The sequence below is a fragment of the Triturus cristatus genome, chromosome 10 (genome assembly GCF_964204655.1).
Source record: "Triturus cristatus chromosome 10, aTriCri1.1, whole genome shotgun sequence".
In the NCBI taxonomy this organism is placed as follows: Eukaryota; Metazoa; Chordata; class Amphibia; order Caudata; family Salamandridae; genus Triturus; species Triturus cristatus.
Genome location: NC_140593.1, coordinates 72,352,259 through 72,371,053, shown reverse-complemented (window position 1 = coordinate 72,371,053; position 18,795 = coordinate 72,352,259). Strand labels below are relative to the sequence as shown.

Here is an 18,795-nt window from a genome sequence, read left to right as displayed (position 1 = left end):
GGTGTACCTTAAACAGCACCCCCTGCGAATGAGGGCACACCCTCTGAAGACAGCGCTACATGTGCACCAGCACAAGCGTCTGCGGCCCCTTCTGTAATACCATAGTGCCCCGGGGGCGCACAAGCCCACTGCGCCCCGGTGAACTGTGTAATAATATGACCCCGATGTTAACTCAACCAAACATTTTCCAGTGATAGCGGAAGTGACATCAGATATACCGTAACCCTAGATGACATCACAGACTCAACACTTTGGGTGCCAGTGAAAGAGTAAGAACTAAACATTACAAAAGGTAATCATGCTCGTCAAAGGCCTGCCTACTTTTAGTTCCTACCCCTGCCTGGTGACCCCTGAGCCCATGGGTAGTAAGACCAGAGCAAGAGATACCAAAGGGTAAACTAGGGGTAGCAGCGACCCCCTCTGGATACTCCCAGACGGGAAGATCCATGACTGGAGATGCCCGCTGATCAGTTTCCCACTCTGTGCAGCGAGCGCCCACTTTACACCACACCCACGCCTGTGTAAAGACCCTTCTCTTGGAGTAGCTCTCTCTGGACTCTCAGCCTACTCCTACTGCAAACAAGCATTACCATCTGTCCCAGCTATGGAAGGTCTTTCCTCTCCTACCCCACCACCTCAAGTGGTTGTGATTGGAGACATGCAACCTCCATTAACATTATTCCAATAGGTTGAAGGTGGGGCAACCACAAAAACAGCCCCACAAACTTCTTGTTCCGCTAGTATGGGTCATATGAAAATGGCATTGGACATTCAGACGGTGTCGGTTACCTAGAGTTGAGTTCCTGGTTATACCCATCAGGGCCTTCCTTTTCTCTGTGGCAAAGTGCCTTAACAGGCAGTGGCGGCTGGTGACATTTGAAAGTGGTAGGGCGTACAAGTTTGTGGTGAGTGCTAGGTGTTTAGCGACATAGCCAACGAGCCCGACTGTCATAAAGGGGGGACAGGGAGCTCTCCTCCAGAACATTTTGAAAAAAATAGTGGCCAAATGGTGCATCTTCAAGCAGTACACAGTGTGCACTCACGGTATCTACATATCCACCTGTGCACGCAGAGAAGGTCTTCTGTAAATCCCCGCTACTTTCTCATCCTGGCGGATGCAGTAATTTTAGGCACGTCATTAGGGCATCAGAATTACCAATGTTGTAATGTGGCCCGTAGAGAGGAGTGTCATTACCCTTTCGGCCGGAATTACAATGCACACGGGACACACACAACAAAACTGGGTTTGTCTACAAGACTTGATGACTGTGTTTGTTTGCTGAACTTGGCGGTAGAGAGCTGAGACGTGTGCTTCTCAGGTGCATAATTACATACTATCGCCTTGTTTTAAAGGCGTATCCATTATGTTTTGTGTCTATATAAGCCCAGAACTTCCTTGGATCACTTCTTTTGAAAATCTTGCAAATGTTAAATAACTTAAGCCACTTTTTCTCCCTTTGTTGATGCTTAGACTCCCATACTTGTATAGCTTCCGTAATACCAGCAGCTGACTCCAGGGTGGACCGGCCTCTGTACCAACTCGGATACCATGTGGCAAAGTGCGCCTGAAGGTGACTAAACTCCAGAGCGGTGGAAATAAAGATTCTTTTGCACCAGGTAGTTATGCAGCCCCTCACAAACATGCAGGAAAAGCTCAGGTATTCAACTTGGATGAAAGTATGTACTGCCAATGTGTTTGTCATGGATACAATCCCAGCGGAATGGAAGTTCACACAACTCCATCGCTGCATTACTTTAGAAGTGCTTAATTAAGACGGCGGGATAGCTCAGTGAGCTGGATGTTTACAGCTGAGAAAATGCAGTGTTCTGAAGGTCATGTGTCAAGCTTGGCAGGACAGGCACGGCATTGAATCATTACGAGTAAACTGACTACCGTAAAATAGGTAATAATATCTGTTATTTATAGCGCTTGGAAATGGCAGCAGTGTGGTACGTAGCGCTATTAAAAATATTATTTATATCAAGTGCAGAAAGAGCCTTTGAAGACATCAGCCAGCCTTGCTGTAAGCTAGTAGTGCAACGATATGAACTCAGTCGCGGCTGGTATGACTCTCCATACAAGACGTACAACAGAACTAACTTCTCCCCGCTCTTTTCTTTTGCGCTCGGCTGTATCCTGGCATTTGACAGGGCATGGGGAGACTGTGTGAAAAACATGTCACCGCCCGAGCAGGATCCTATCTTTAAACGGCTGCACTACACTAGGCATGCGCAGCATACCTAATGATTTGTGAATGCGAGTCAGAAGCTGAAATGAAGAGCGCTCCTCTCTCGCATGCGCAGTCCATCTTCTGGACGCCTGCGTGCGCTGCGCGTTGACATGCGCACATTCACCCAAGTGCAGCACAGGCCGGAAATGTAAACAGACAAATTGTGAAAGCTGTCAATTCGTCTGCTTACATTCCTGTTGCCCGAACTGCAGTGAGCAGTTTCTTTTTGTGTTGATGATGCGCAGTGGGGCGCCGCTCCGGCGCCCCTATGGACCAGCCACTGCTGTTAACAGGCACTCAGGGCACATTTAGCACCAGTGATCATGCTTCTTGCACCGCCTTTATTGATAAAACAGTGGTGCTAAGAGCAGGCCACACATGGCCCCAACCTTGTGGCGTGGTCTTCAAACCACAGTTAGGAGAGCAACCTTGATCTGAACAGACAGGTCAGACCTGAAGCCCCGCCCACTGTCCAGAGCCTTCCTTATGCCCCTCAGAGGGCAACTGGTATCTCAGTGCCCACAGACATCTCCTTAGATTGCATTGTGGAAGAATTCTCATTGAATCAGTCAATCATGACATATCTAGGGATAACTCAACTTGTAGTGCACGCCTACAAACAGCAGGTGGAAAAACATTACTGCGAAAGGGAGGAGTCGATATTTTCATTTGTTTACTTTTAATAATGTCGATGGCTTTCTCTAAGGGCACAGATTAGTAAAAACCTTGTTAAGGAGGAATAGGCTGTGGGCTCCAGTAGAATCAAGCTTCAGCAGATGGATTTATAGAGGAAATCGTAAAAAAAAGTGTTTTTCCCAGAATTTTCAATGACCTACCCCTAAAGGAAAAGGGGGGGGTTGTGGAATACCCCCCCCCAAGTAAGGTTGATTTTTCCATTTTACCACATACTATTGTGTTTGGTGAGCCGCCGCCATCTTGATGTAAAAGTCCCAGAATGCACCGGAAGCCCTGACATTGTGCCGCCCACAGCTTCACTCTAATGAGGCATGTGGAGGCGGGAATTCTTCCAGCAGAAGCCTCATATCAAAGAGTGACCCCCTTCTACAAAAAAAACGTAAAAAGACGCCCCAAAGTCTCAGAACCAGGGATGTAACTGCCCGAAAACCAGCAGTGAGAACTTTAACACAAAGGTCTCACAGACATTAAAGGGCCTTGGGCGGATCAAAGTTCCGCCCCCTGGAAATGTGTAGTCCTCTGATATTAAAGGTGCATCAGGGGTTTACCTATGGCCCCTGGATGCCCCAAGCTTTTCATGTGCGCCTGTGCGCCACAGAGACCTTTCCTGCAAGAAACACTTGAAAAACAGCCTTCCTTTGGACCAGAGCGTTTAGCTAAGAACATCGCCTTGGTTTGTCTCTGGCTGGTGACTTCCGACTTGTTTCTCTGCTGTTAACATCAAGTCAAGGCGTAATGCAGCATGGGAATAGAGTAGGAAATGCCCCCCTCCACCCAATGCACCACATAAAAGTCATATTTATCCTGAACAATATCCTCAAAAACAAGCTGTCTAGGAAGAACATAGATCTATGACGCACCCCACCCCAAAAAAGGCACATTAGAAAAACCTCCTGTACCTCCAAATATTTCTTGGAAGTCATGAATCCATCCTTTTGGGAGTCTATGATTTGTTTTTATTTTTATGTTGGTTCCAATCAGTGCTTGCTGTTGTCAAGTTACGCGTTGAGATCTAGATGTATTTTTCAGCTAGAATGTTTTACCAAGTTCTCTGCTTTTCAGACTTTGCCTGGCATGACTCCATTAGGGTTTTCAAGACTTGTTTTGCTGCAGTTTTGTAGAGGTGAAGGCTTTAGTGTTTAATAGCTCCTCCTGCTTCCCACATTAGAGCTGCAGATTTCCCACAATTAAGAAAGATGGAGTTACCAATAGGGATGGGGGGGAGGCAGGTGTGTGGTGGGGGGAGGCCGCTGTGTGGTGGGGGGAGGCCGGTGCGTGGTGGGGGGAGGGAGCGTCCTGTCATTGACTGATGGAACAGGCCTATATATCTGGTGATATTAGCCATACTCTTCAGATCCGTCTGCAGCTGGGTGTGGATTTAGATATCTTCAGGGCCTCATTCATGGGATTTTGGCGTAGGACAACACAGCAAGGCACCTTGCTACACTGCCCCATGCCAAAGTGAAAGGGCAGAAAACACAGTGTTTAAGCCATACAGTTCATTCCTGCACTTTCTGCTTGCGCTGGCGCCATTTTGGTACCCTTGCAATATGTTGCAAGTGTGCCTCCATTGCACGGAGGATTGTTTTTGTGCTGGAAGGGGCAAAAAAAAGTCTATCATCTTGAAGTCCTCGGATAAGGGAGGAAACATAGTAGTCATGAGCACTGGTCAGTAAACCAGAGAAATGACCAGACAATTACAAATCAAGGACCCCCATGTAGAACTACAGAGTAATCCTGTTGAGAGCCGTCAAAGAGAATATCATGAAATGTTAACAAATTGGAATGAGGAGGGCCTACTGTCCAAATAGCAATATCACTATTTGAAAGTTGATTTCCCAAGGTATTGTCTCCCGAAGATTCATAAAAACTTAAAGAATCCCCTTGCGAGGCCGATTGTGAGTATGATTGGGTCATTACTAGAAAACAGCTCTAGATTTGTAGATTTGTTTTTATGCAACTATGTTACCAGTTTACCATCTTACATACAGTACACAAATTACTTTTAGCGTAAAATCAGTGATATCCCCAGGTGAAATACCGATCTTATGGCAACTATGGATGTTTGCTTTCTTTATACCTCAATCTCTCACAAATATGGTATTGAAGCCTTCCGTTACTTCCTAAGGTCACGAACTCTGAATTTGGTACAATACACAATGATGCTTCTCAACATGCTTTCCTTTTGTCTCACACATAATGTATCTCTTTTTGACAAGAAGAATTTCCTACAGAGGCAAGGTACGGCGATGGGGGCAGCCTTCGCCCCCATGTATGCTAATATCTACATGGGTTGGTGGGAAAAGGAAGTTGCATGGGCAGATCATATTACACATCACACGGAGAAGATTGTGGTGTGGGTGCACTTTATAGATAACATTTTTATTTTGTGGGATGGAGATGAGACATCATCAAGTGAATATATCTCCACCCTGAATAAGAACACGCTCAATATAAAATTGACCATGAAGTGTAGCCCATGTGAGATAGACTTTCTGGATGTGAAGCTGCAAGTCAGAGACGGATCAATGCAAACTACCATTTTTCAGAAGAACACGGCTTGTAACTCAATATCACATGGTAACAGCGGACATCCACCGTCCCTCAAATGGAGCATACTCTACAGCTAGCTTTTGAGAGCATGTAGGAAATGCTCCACTGATGAACTGTGTGAGGTTGAAGCAAGACAGATGATTTCAAGATTTATAGAGAGGGGATATCCAGAACAAGTTCTTTTTGAAGCAAGATCCAGGGTTTTAACAAAGAATAGAGAGAAACTACTTTTTAACAATAATGAAACAGAGACCACAACGGTCACTGAGACTGAAAAGGACAAGATGATTAGGTTCTTCATGGGATATAACATGGAACATAACATGATCTGTTCCCTCATCAAACGAAACTGGCACATACTACAACATGAAGAGCATCTGAAGGATGTAGTGGGCCAATATCCCAGTATAACATATCACAAAGCTCCATCACTAGGTGATCTGTTAACAAGATCCAGGTTTTATCAGGAGACAAATTGGCCTACAGACAGATGCATGGGCTTCAGGAAATGTGCCACGTGCAAAGCCTGTAGGGTTTGAATTAAACAGAACATCATACACTACCTATGGGGGCAGAACCTGCGAAATTAAATAAAAGTTCACCTGTGAAATTGGATTTGTGGTCTATGTATTGGAATCTGGTTTCGGGAAGCAATATTTAGGCAGCACAATCAATAAAGTAAAACTCAGGCTTTCACAACATATCAGGGCCATTAAACATCAAGACCGAGTTTATCCAATGGCCAAACATTTTTGGGAAGAACATCAGGGCGATTTGGCTTCCTTACGGTATTATGGCATCAAACATGTTACAGTCCATCCACCTAAAGAAAATAGAGAACTTGATCTACGGTGGTGTGAGTCCAGGATGATTGTCTTAATAGGGACAGAGAAACTATCTTGATGCAGAACTGTATGTTCATCTCTGATGCTTTTTGAATCTCCTAATTGCCTAAGGCCTGGATTTTAAGAACTGATTTGTGTTGGTTTGGCACTCTCAGAACCTTTTAGAACTTGAACTTTAATGTGAATAGAACTGATTATTATTGTGCCCTTGAAATGTGTACCTTGATATGCTGCACTGAATCTTACCACTAAGGGGATACCATCATTAGTAATGCTGTAAGGACTTAATATCTGTGATTTGCACATGGTATATGAACCAGCACTTTAAATTAATTTAAAGATTTTGAGTAAAATTAAATATTGACTTACACTCAAACATATGTCACACCGCATAAGGCAGTGGTTCCCAAACTTTTGACTCCTGAGGACCCCTATTGAGTCACTACTGGAAGCTGAAGACCCCCAAACAATTTGGACGATTTAAATTTCAAACATTAAAACAGTAGGTTGAAAAAGTAAACACACACTTGTGCACACCAAACAAATACTCGAATCACTAAAGATTTTAATATTGAAAAAGAAAGAATTAGCAAAATCGAAAACTTGTAATGGGATGGTTAGTGCTGCATCTCGGCGACTAACTTTTCAATATTTGGTTCTATTTCGCAGTATAAGGCTCCTGCCAGGACCAGGCTGGAAACCCAAAGCAGCCCAGGCAAACATTGTCAGACCAGTCCCAGTACTAAGTGCAGTGAGTGAGCCTGGACACTGCAAAGCAAACTTTGGGAGGTTCTCCCACCAAGAAAGTTTGGGAAAAATTGTGAATTCAGCAACAAATTTGTCATTATATAATGAAATGTATTTGCTTTAAAGCATTGGAAATTATGACCCTACTATGCACCAATGCAACAATCCTTTTGGGGCTCTTCTATGAATCCCTCACTACCACTTTCCAACAGGGCCTCACTTCTCTCAATAGCCCCTCTGTCACCTGTATTTCATTTGTTTTATAGCATCTCTCATACAAGTGTAGGTTGTCAGAGCACTTTACATCACACACATACAGAGACAATAAATCATCCATGGGTAAAGCAGTGTATAGAAATTGTTATGTTATGTAAGGCAAAGGGGACTTCAAGGTGTAGGATTCACATGTCTTCCATACTGGTGAGCATTTTTTAAGAGTGCTTGGTCTGGAGAAGCACAAAATCTTGATAAAGAATGTAACATAGCGGCTAGCTTTGACTTTAATTCTAACAGTTTAATTCTACCCAAACAAACCTTTTTGCAATATGAGGATTATGAAAGACTGGGAAAAAAAGATAGTATACTAACTTGTACCATGCAGTTTGCATGCAGCTGTTTGATGGCAGGTCATAGCTTAAGGTGCTAGATTTATTTATTTAATTAATTTATTTATTTTGAAAGTTTTATATAGCGCTAACTCCACCCAAGGGTATCAGAGCGCTTTACATCAGCAATGGTAATAAACAAGAAAGTAGCAATAGCAATGCACAAAACAAATTCTACAGATGATCAGACAAAAATAAAAAAGGAACCATTTAGAGTACATAGTGAGAAGAGTGCATATAAGATAAACACAACACCAATTGAAAGAACAAGAATGTCGTTATAGATAGCACTTTTAGAGTATGCCAAGGAGGGCTCAGGGGACATCGTAGGGTGTGGGGGAATATAATGAAGGGGAGAGGGATGGGGGGGTGGGAAGGGGGGGTGAATGGGTGTGAGGGGTAGGCAGGGTTGCCAAGGCAGGAGGAAGGAAAATAGTCAAAAAGGAGAACAGGGAGTTAATTTCCCCAATATTTAGTGAGGAAGTGTATTTTAAGGTTTCTTTTGAAGTTGGCATAGGAGGGGTTGCATCGAAGGTCTTTGGGGAGGGCGTTCCAGATGGTTGGGGCCTTGCCAGAGAAGTAGCGGGATTGTGAGGCGCTTTTTTTGAGTAGAGGGGGTATGAGAAGAAGAGTGTTGGTGGTTCTCAGCGTTCGGGCGCAGCCAGCTTTTTTGAGTTTAGTTGATAGGTAGGTTTGAGTCTTCTGATAGAGGGCTTTGTGTGTAATACAGGAAATTTTGTAGGAGGATCTACCTTCGATGGGGAGCCATTTGAGGGCCTTGAGGGCAGGTGAGATGCGGTCAAAACGTTTACAGTTTGTTGTAAGTCTGGCTGCGAGGTTGAGGACTGATTTGATGGGGGCAAGGTGGATTTTGGGAGTACCAGAGAGGAGGGCATTTCCGTAGTCGATTTTGGATAGGACAAGAGATTGGCTAATTACTTTGAAGTCTTCAGCTGGAATAAAGGTTATTTTGAAGATTATGATTGTAACTCATAAACTGCACAATAACAAAAAAATCTCTGTGACAAAATCAGTAACCCACTGAGCTATGCACATAAACTACTGTTTTTTTTTTTTTAAATGCATGGTACACGTTCTTTGCAGCAGGCATATTAACCCTCTGCACTACCTTAGATGAGTCAAACCTGCTACTGAACAAAACACGCATCTCTCTGCAGCAGGTACATTAACCACTGGATGTTATCTTGACACTTTTATTGTTGTCTGAAAACTACTAATTATTCAAGGAACTTTGAAATGCTTTTAAAACTGCTGCTTGTGGACCCCCTGGGAATGTGTCATGAACCCCTGGGGGTCCGCAGACCACAGTTTGGGAAACACTGGCATAAGGAATAATAATTAATTGCTAGTAAATTAGCACTTTATACTAATGTCAGCACTTTACCAGGGAAGGAGTTTTTAATTCCTATCTTTGCAATTGCACTTTATCTACATTTCCCGTATTAGGAACAATAGCCATATAATGTACTCCATGTGACTATGAGATGTTACTTGTAGTCATATGATCTTGGGATGTACATTTGCATTTTACACATATATATTTATTTGCATTTGCACTTTACACATCTATATTTATTTATTTATGGCCAAGGATATTCTATGTAATTGGGACTTATAGTCAACCAACTTACATATAGATACTTGGCACTTGAATCTTACTGTATCCTTGAGCCATTGACAGATAATAGGGTGTAGAACGTGATGCAGGCAGATATTGAGATGGATGCGCATAGTTATATTAAGCATTTGCACTTTCTAACAACTTGGTACCTTCCTATAGAGGGGTGGATATGTAAGAGATTGGAGGCAGAAAATGAGATAGATGTTAATCCTGGTGGTATATGCTTGTACTCAAATATGGTACTATAATGATGTTTTAGTTTTGAGCTTTGATTCTCTTTCCACCAACATCCTTTCCCTGTTTGTCTCTGTATGATATATGGAGCACACAAGCCAATGCGGTGTTTTGTTCATATTTATTATATCTTTTGCATGTGCACTTTATGAGGTATGAGCACAAATTCCAAACACATTGAGATAGCCTCTTTAATGTAGGTGCTTTAATCCAGAGGTTTCATTCGGAATCCTAGAATATATGTTTGCACCTTACAAAACAAAAAACATCGATGGACACTGTGTGGATATTTAGTGGATTTTGAAAAACAATGCATACACATAATGAAAGAAATGGCCGGGTAAATAAACTGGAAAGTGTTCCAACAAATTACAGGGTTAATAAGTTTGAGAAACATAATGAGAGAAACGAATGATGTGATGCATATGAAATGATTATATATATTTATTTACCCACTAAAAGAGAAATGAGATACTGAGATTATGCAACTCAATATGGTGGGAAATTGTGATGAAGTGCAAACCTATGGGTTGCGATCTAGATGAAACAAACAGGAAATGTGAGAGGTTCATGTTATGCTCATCCTTTGTTTTTAAATTTCACGTTGGTTGTGGTAACGGGGTTGCCCAGTTGAAGGCGGTAGCTGAAACGCATAGGCGTCCTGTGTTGTGGCACATGGATTTAGAATAAAAATAAAAAAATGCTTGACTGAAGAAACACGGGCTCACCAGAATTTCCTTTACCATTTTGCGGAACGAGGGCGGCCGGGCTGTTCGAGTCGAGCGGTTGTTGGAGAGGTGTATATATATATATATATATATATATATATATATATATATATATATATATCTATATATCTCTATTTGCTGCCAAAACTACACAAAAACCAAACTAATCCCCCTGGAAGACCCATCGTATCGTCCAGAGGAAGTTGTTTAGAGAATACCTCTAGGTATGTTGATCACTTTTTACAACCGTTGGTCCAATCCCTTCCATCTTACCTTAAAGACTCAGGACATTTCTTACACAAACTGGAAACTATTAACTGGCAACCAGGCTGGCTACTCATGAGCCTGGACGTTAATAGTCTGTACACCAGCATCCCCCATGATCAAGGCATCCAAGCATGCAGATATTTTTTGAGACACAGATCGCTGTCATTACTTTTCCATACTGAGATGCTATTGGATATGATCTTAACATGTCTAACCCAAAATTTCTTTCTCTTTAATGGCCAGATTTATCGCCAAACACTCGGGACTGCGATGGGTACTTGCTTCGCCCCCAGCTTTGCAGGTCTTTACCTTGGCTGGTGGGAGGAGCAAGTAGTCAGCAACCTAGACCAATTCAACACTAATGTGAAAAGTTGGATGAGATACATAGACGATATTTTCTGCATCTGGGAAGGCAGTATTGAAGAAGCTAACTTGTTTGTTGAGTCACTCAACGAAAACACCTTCAATCTGACCTTCACGAGTCATATCGATGCAGAAAGTATAGATTTTCTGGACCTGAAAGTTAAAATTGATGATAACAAACTCTCTACTGTACTTTTTAGGAAGACCACTGCAGGAAACAGCCTACTTCATGCTGATAGCTGTCATCCAAGAAGTTTAATTAATAGCATCCCTCTTGGAGAGCTCCTTAGAGCTAAAAGAAATTGTAGTACAGTTAGTGAGTATGAGAACGAGAAATCAATAATGTGCGAACGCTTTAGAACAAGAGGTTACAGCAAAACCTGCATCAATAAAGCTTGCACAGAAGTTGATAAAAGACCTAGAAATGAGCTTCTCAATAACTGCTCTAGAACAACAGAGGATGAGAAAACATCTAATATAAGATTCATCACGACTTTTCACACCAGATCTTTTGAAGTTAGAACTGCACTCAACAAATATTGGGAAGTCTTAAAACTTGATAAGGATCTGGCCAAATGTATCGAAGATTTTCCCCAGATCACATACCGAAAATCCAAGTCCCTTAAAGATACTGTTTGCAGGACTTTACTGACCACTGATAATAAAACAAGCACAATACAAGGGTTTTACACCTGTGGGAAATGTAAAGCCTGCAAATACAGTACCAACTGTAAAGAGGTATCACTATCGCAAGAAATGAAACCCTTCAAAATTTTAAGGCACTATACGTGTAACACTGAATATGCGGTCTATGCTCTCAGATGTCCCTGTGACAAATACTATATAGGAAGTACCATCCATAAAGCCAAGAAACGTATCTTGGAACATCTGAGGGCAATTAAGAACAATGACAAGCAATACCCCATTGCCAGACACTTCACAGCCTGCCATAATCAAAACAGTTCTAAACTGTCTTTCTGTGTTCTAGACAGTATCCCCGTGAGAGAAAGAGGTGGTGACAGAACCCAAGAACTAAGACGGTTAGAGTCTAGAATGATTATCAAATACCACACAATGCAGCCTTCAGGACACAATGGGGATGAAGGGTTATCAGTTCACCTAGGGTAATCTATTATGATTTTCAGCATATCTTGGAATTCTGAATAACTTCAAGCCTTAGTGTAATAATAAGAATGACTCTTAGTTTTTAAGTGTTTTTAGTGCTCATTTCTTTTAAAAAGACATAATAGCTATGTAAACAACAAATACTTACTCTTGTTTTAATTGCACCTTGTTCTATTGTGTTTCACAGGTCTCTAATGTGGTTTGAAAGAGAGTGGGACACGACTGAATTGACTCATTATCAAGTGCAGATTTTGCGAAATACCGTCTCAGAAGACATGTTATATCTTTTTTAATGGAAATGTTTGGTTATTTTTCATCATTTGTTGAGACACAGATACTCGTGATTGGTATGCCCACTAGGGCTGAACCTATCAGCAATCCGTTCATTTATTTGGTCAAACTTATTCATCAAATAAGTCCTTTATAAGATTATTTAATATTGATTTGGTTGCCCACGGTGGCATGAGTAGCATCTGAACCCCATTTTGGTTCACTAAGTCAATGTTTGTACTGTCTGAAACGGAAGCGATATCTTATTAATACCATTATGTTTAACTGTGCTTTTGATTTTCTAATTTACATTACTTTCCAATTATCGACTTGTATGCCCACTTGGGCACGAATACGATCTCCGATATAATCATGTTAGTGTTCAAATATAATGCGAGAACTGCACTTCACTGCCATAGGTGGCTATTGGTAAAATGTGTTATTCATTTGTGAGCATTGCTCATGTTTATTTTTTTTTATTTATTTATTTTTTTTCTGTTTAAAACAGAGTCTGTTTTCCCAACTCGAAAAACCCATGCATATGTAGATTCTGTTTTCACTGTCTATCACTGTGGTGTCACATGATTAATTTAAATGAAATTGTTTCACTGACGCTCTTACTCGTGATCAAGGAGGTGTTTCTCCGAAACGCGTAGAGTGACAAAACCATCGGAATAAATGCACGCTGAGAAAAGTTTGTGGCCATTGCATCGTTTCTTGAAAAAAACGGCGTAACGATTCGTTTGGATATTGGGAGTCGCTTTCCCGCCGTGGCCCGCTACTGCAAGTGGCTTTGGTCTTCGTAGCGAAAACAAAAGAAGTGGATATATATATATATCTATATATCTATAGATATATATATACCATTTAACAAGAAACCACCTCAAAATTACTACATTACTACTTCTATGTCTATGAAGCTGTCCGCAATGTGGAACACCCGTCTGCTTGAAGCAACGCAGGGAGAAGAAGCGGCAACCAAAATGGCCACTTGGAGCAGAAGCTCCGTGCAGACCCCACATGCCATAGCCCAGAACTGCATCAAATGGCGTCCAACCCCAGTGAAAAACGAAGAATGAGTGATCGTAAAGTACACAGGAGCTGAGAAACGTTCCTTGAACTAAGCCGGTAACCACAATACCAGCTGCTACGCGATCCAGGAGCCGGCTGATAAAATGGCGGCGGCCGACTGCAAGCCCGTCCCGGACCGGGCTGAGACTGGAAGCATCCGCGGCGTTCTGAACGTACACTGCAACAGCATCGTGAGGCGGAGAGCGCGGGCCGTCCGAGCCTGCAGCAGATCCTGCCTGCCGAGCCGCTCACCGCTGGTGAGCCCGGGGGGCGCATGCGCATCCGCGCCGGCCTCTACTCTGCTGTGGTCCTGTACGACGAGCGCAGCGCACGCTCCGAGGCCCTGCGCGAGGACAGCACCGTCAGCCTGGTTCTGCGTGCCCTGCGCAGGGAGCACGGCGAGGGCACCGACGTCCGCCTGCTGCGAGGTGGGTACGAGAGGTTCCATTCTGAGTATCCAGAGTTCTGCGCAAAAACGAAAACCCCCAGCGGCATTCCTTCTCCAGATATCCCCGAGCCCGTGGAGATTGGCTGCAGTTCCTGTGGCACACCTCTTCATGATCAGGGCGGCCCGGTTGAAATCCTTCCCTTTTTGTACCTTGGCAGCACCCATCATGCTGCTCAAAGGGATATGCTCGATGCTTTGGGGATTACAGCTTTGTTAAATGTCTCTTCGGACTGTCCAAATCACTGTGAAGGGCACTTTCAGTACAAAAGCATTCCAGTGGAGGACAACCACAAGACTGACATCAGCTCTTGGTTCATGGAAGCCATAGAGTATATTGGTAAGTTTGTGTTCATAAAAAAATTGTAGCTACCTGCATTTATGGTTGGTTGGAGAGAAGGGTGGGAGATCATCAACCAGACCTTGATCTTAGCCCTCAACCGACCTGGATCCTGCACACCCTTCAGGACATTTACCCTGTGAACTTTCCCTCAACCGCTGAGACCTTGCTACCTGACCGTTGCCCGGTGGAGCTACCCTGATAGCTATAGGGGCAAAGGGCTGTGAATTCTCTTCTCGGCCGTCACCTACCCAGCCGGACATTGGGCAGACCTTCCTTCGTCTCTCCTGCCGTTATCTCCCTCCTTCCACCTACACCCTTCCCCCTTACCCCTATCCGCCCTATTTATCCTTCCTCCATACTCTTTAAATGTGTTTCGTATAACCAATGTAACCTGTAACTGTTTTTAACTGTGTAATAATGTGATTCCTAATGTAAAGCGCTCTGATACCCATGGGTCTAGCCAGCGCTTCTAGTAACTTCTAGTTACTGAGGTAACGTGTAACTGATGTAATTTTGTAATTTCTGTGGAACCTTATGTAAAGCGCTCTGATACCTCCGGGTCTACTCAGTGCTATATAAAACTCTCAAAATAAATAAAAAAAAAATTTTAAATGGTCAACCCTGTTTCTATAATGCACTTGTCACTTTAAGAAAATCACGAGGCAAAAGTTAAAACAAACGGAATTTAAATAACCCATCCTGCTGCGTCATGTGATCAAGTCCCCTGTGAGGGACGAAACGCGTCATGGCTACTGCGATGTGTTGGAAGCAACAATAAAATAGCAGCAGAATGAACTATTGTGGTCCGTGCTCTTTCTTTCGCGTGGAGGAGAAAGCGAAAAGGAGTGTTCCCGGATATAGATATATATATATATATATACATATATATATATATATATCTTCATATTCTATGACTACGAGATGACTTTTGAAGCATCCCTAGATTATGGTGAGATATTCCGCTAATTGAATTGATCAGGCAGCTTCTCCTGATTTGATCTCTCCCAACAGTGCCAAGGCAAGCCAACGAGGAGAAGAAGAGTGTCTTGTCGCAACAGGAAGTGTAGTACCCTGTGTCGTCGTGGCTGGAAGCCACAAGTTCCTCCTGATTGCACTCTCGGATCACTCGTCGTTCTGTACGAACTAGAAGCTGCAACGGGTATGTGGTATTGGAGACAGAGTACATCAGCATGAGGTATCCTGCGTGTCTGTGGTTTCTGGTATGTTTTCTTTTAACTTCGATGCATTTGCTCTGGGACCAGTTGTACAAGTGTGAGTATTTGAAAGGTGTGTGGCACTGGAGGGGGAGTACTTTGGTGATGGTCTTGTTGATGCCTGTGAGTAAGCTTGCATGTACTGGAGTCAGTCATCATTGCGTAGCGATGACAGGAACTATATTGGCTTCAGGGTTTGTAGCTCAAGTGTGGGAGTGCTTCCCTACCTTTGCTCCTTGGGTGTGGTATGTGAGACCTTCTCTACCCTGGCGCCTTGGGTATAGTATGTGAGTGCTTCCCTACCCTGGCGCCTTGGGTATAGTATGTGAGTGCTTCCTTACCCTGGTGCCTTGGGTATAGTATGCGAGTGCTTCCTTACCCTGGCGCCTTGGGTGTAGTATGTCGGTGCTTCCCTACCCTGGCGCCATGGGTGTAGTATGTGAGTGCTTCCTTACCCTGGCTCCTTGGGTGTAGTATGTGAGTGCTTCCCTACCTGTGCTCCTTGGGTGTGGTATGTGAGACCTTCTCTACCCTGGCGACTTGAGTGTGGTATGTGAGTGCTTCCTTACCCTGGCGCCTTGGGTGTAGTATGTGAGTGCTTCCTTACCCTGCCGCCTTGGGTGTAGTATGTGAGTGCTTCCTTACCCTGGCGCCTTTGGAGTGGTATGTGAGACCTTCTCTACCCTGGCGCCTTGGGTGTAGTATGTCGGTGCTTCCCTACCCTGGTGCCTTGGGTGTAGTATGTGAGTGCTTCCTTACACTGGCGCCTGATGACGTTGGTACATAGTGCTGACATGGATGTATCAGAGGTAGGAGTGCTGGACTGCACTGTTGATTGTTGTCTTCCGTCAGTAATGTTCAGTCTGTACACATTGTCAGCTGTCGCCATTGGGTATGGGAAGCGTTCCATCTCATGTTTGTGCTATTTCCGGAGGGCGTGGTTCTGTGTGCAGATTGAGATGCTTTCTTCTGCCTGACATTTGGGCATAATAATTTTCCCAGCTAGTGTGACTAGGCGTTGGGTACTTTGGAGTGCTGGGCTGTAATGTTGTGTGTGTGCACGAGTGTGGTGGAGTGTGTTGTTCTTGTGGGCATGTGTGCACTGCTTGAGAATACAGAGACGAGGGCAGTAGCGGCTGATACCAGACTCACGTGGCGAGGCAGGGTGAGGGAGGTAGGCGAAAAGCATTTTTTGAAAAAACAACACTTATTTGTGATGGCCGGCCACCGCCCTCCTCTGTCTTCTTCTTCCTGCTCCGGTCCTGCCATAGGATTCAGGAAGCAGCGGGAAGTACCGGGCTCCCAGGATCCCGATAGCCAATCACAATTTTGCAATGCAATGTTGTGATTGTTCTGAGAGCAGTGGATCGACGTTCAGCTAGGTAATCGGGGCCTGGGCATGTTCTCCATGCAGGCTGTATTGAGAATATGGGAAGTGCGCATGCCTGCTTTGGGCGGCCCGCGGGCTGACCAAACAGTCATGTGCACTTAGGAGTGGACAAACCACTTGTAATAAATGAAGGATGTCTCGTAGACAGGCCGCTTAGAACAAGTTGTAGGTTTATTTAATACGTTACAAAATCCATGTAAAGATCATGTAGATCTCCTGTAGAGCCCCACCAGGAGCAGCCTCCCTGCTGCTCAGCCCCTCTCTTCCAACTGCCAACTCCTCCAGTCCCACACACTCAACATTCCAGGTGACATCACTCATGGCTGAGCAGCAAGGGACAGAATATTAATAAGGAAGATGCACCACAACAACAATAGGTTATAACACCACTCCTCCCCTGCTCCTCTGTCCTCGGAGCAGCCCCGCCCACCCAGAAAGCTGCAGCAGCAGAAGGAAACATAAAATGATAATAACCCAAGTTATTATCATTTTATGTTTCCTGCTGCGGAGTAGTGGGGAGACGCTCCTTCGCCTTAATGGAGGAGCCGCCACTGGATGAGGGAAAAGCATGGTTTGTTCCTGAAGGAGTGTTGTGGTTGTTTTACATCTCTCCTGTGCTTAAGGAAAGGGGATTATGTGGGCTCTTGGCTTGACTGTCTATGCCTGGTTTTAGTGGGCATGCTTTAGAATGTTGACTGTGGATGCCATGAGCCAGTGTGGACCAGTGTGGACGTGATGATGCAGAGATAGTTAGAGTCTGGGCGCCTGGTGAAGTTTGGCACTTATGGACAGTAGGAGGGAGAATAGAACCCCAACAGAAGCCATCAGGCTTTGACTGTAACCTAAGGGCCTACCATGGATTAAATAACTCACCTCCTACCTTGATGGCTCAGTAGATTCATGTGTCAAGGAGACCCTGCCCTCTATCTATAGCAGGCAAGGAAGGCCCAGACTTGCTAAATTAATGAAATGAATGAATTCAGCCTAGGGGTGTCTGCAACCCCCCCACTTTTGGAGCACTGAGTGAGTAGGGTGCACTCCCGGTGTGTGACATTAAACCTTTAACCCCTTCAGTGCCCGCCCCTTTCCCCGCCCTGTGCCGGCCGTTGTATTAGCGGGCGGGGTCTATGACGAGCTGGACTCGTCATGGGCACAGCGCCACCGCGGCCCATGACGAGTCCAGCTCGTCATGGGCACTGAAGGGGTTAAAATGCCTGATTGTCTCTTTTGACTTTGATTGTTGGCCCTCGTCTCCAAAATAAAATATGAACACCTCTGCAAAACAATAGGTTTCATCCAATGTTTTCAAAGCTCCCATTTTGGGGAGGCGGGTGGTTTTGTGCGAAGATGAAATTCCTCCAATTTTGGAACGATTTCCCACCACCGACCAATTGCAAAGTATTGCTGTGGAAAAGGGGGGCTTCTCTTATAGGTTTTGAGTCCTCGTAGCGTTGCCACCAACGATACAAGCCATTTGTTTATGTTTTGCTGTTCTGAACAGCTTAAATCTGGTAAAAGGAATTGAATTCTTGTAAAATTGTCAGGGTTCCTTTGCAACATCGCAATTATCCCTCTGTTTGCTCTAATGATGATTCTGAAACAGCTTAACACCTCACACATACTTTTAACTGATTTCCATTAAGTGTTTGCTCTTTTAGGGTTATTTATCAGCAGGGAAAAAATACCAGTTTCCTTGCCTTTGCTAATATTTTTACCCATTCGGATTGAAAATGACAGAGCAGTCGAGCACAGAAACAACTGGCGGGTGGCAATATCTACAGGACAGGAGTTTTTATATCTCGCCACCAACTTCCTATTTTGGAATTTGGTATTAGAAGTAATCATTTAATTGTCAGGAGCCTTCAGACTGCAGCGCGTGCAAGGTTAGCCTACTATTAAGATATCTTTAGTGAGTAAAATATAGAATTATAGATGGGTAACTGAATAACAGGGAAGTTATTCATCATAGCATTCTCAAGGAGTTCAAATAGACAAAAAGAGCGAGGCCTGAGTTGTTTATGACGTC

General features: G+C 43.9%; 1 pseudogene; it reads left to right on the top strand.

Moving 5' to 3' along the window:
* Positions 1 to 13,481: 13,481 nt before the first annotated feature.
* Positions 13,482 to 14,191, top strand: LOC146788858 (dual specificity protein phosphatase 4 pseudogene; annotated as a pseudogene).
* Positions 14,192 to 18,795: the final 4,604 nt, after the last annotated feature.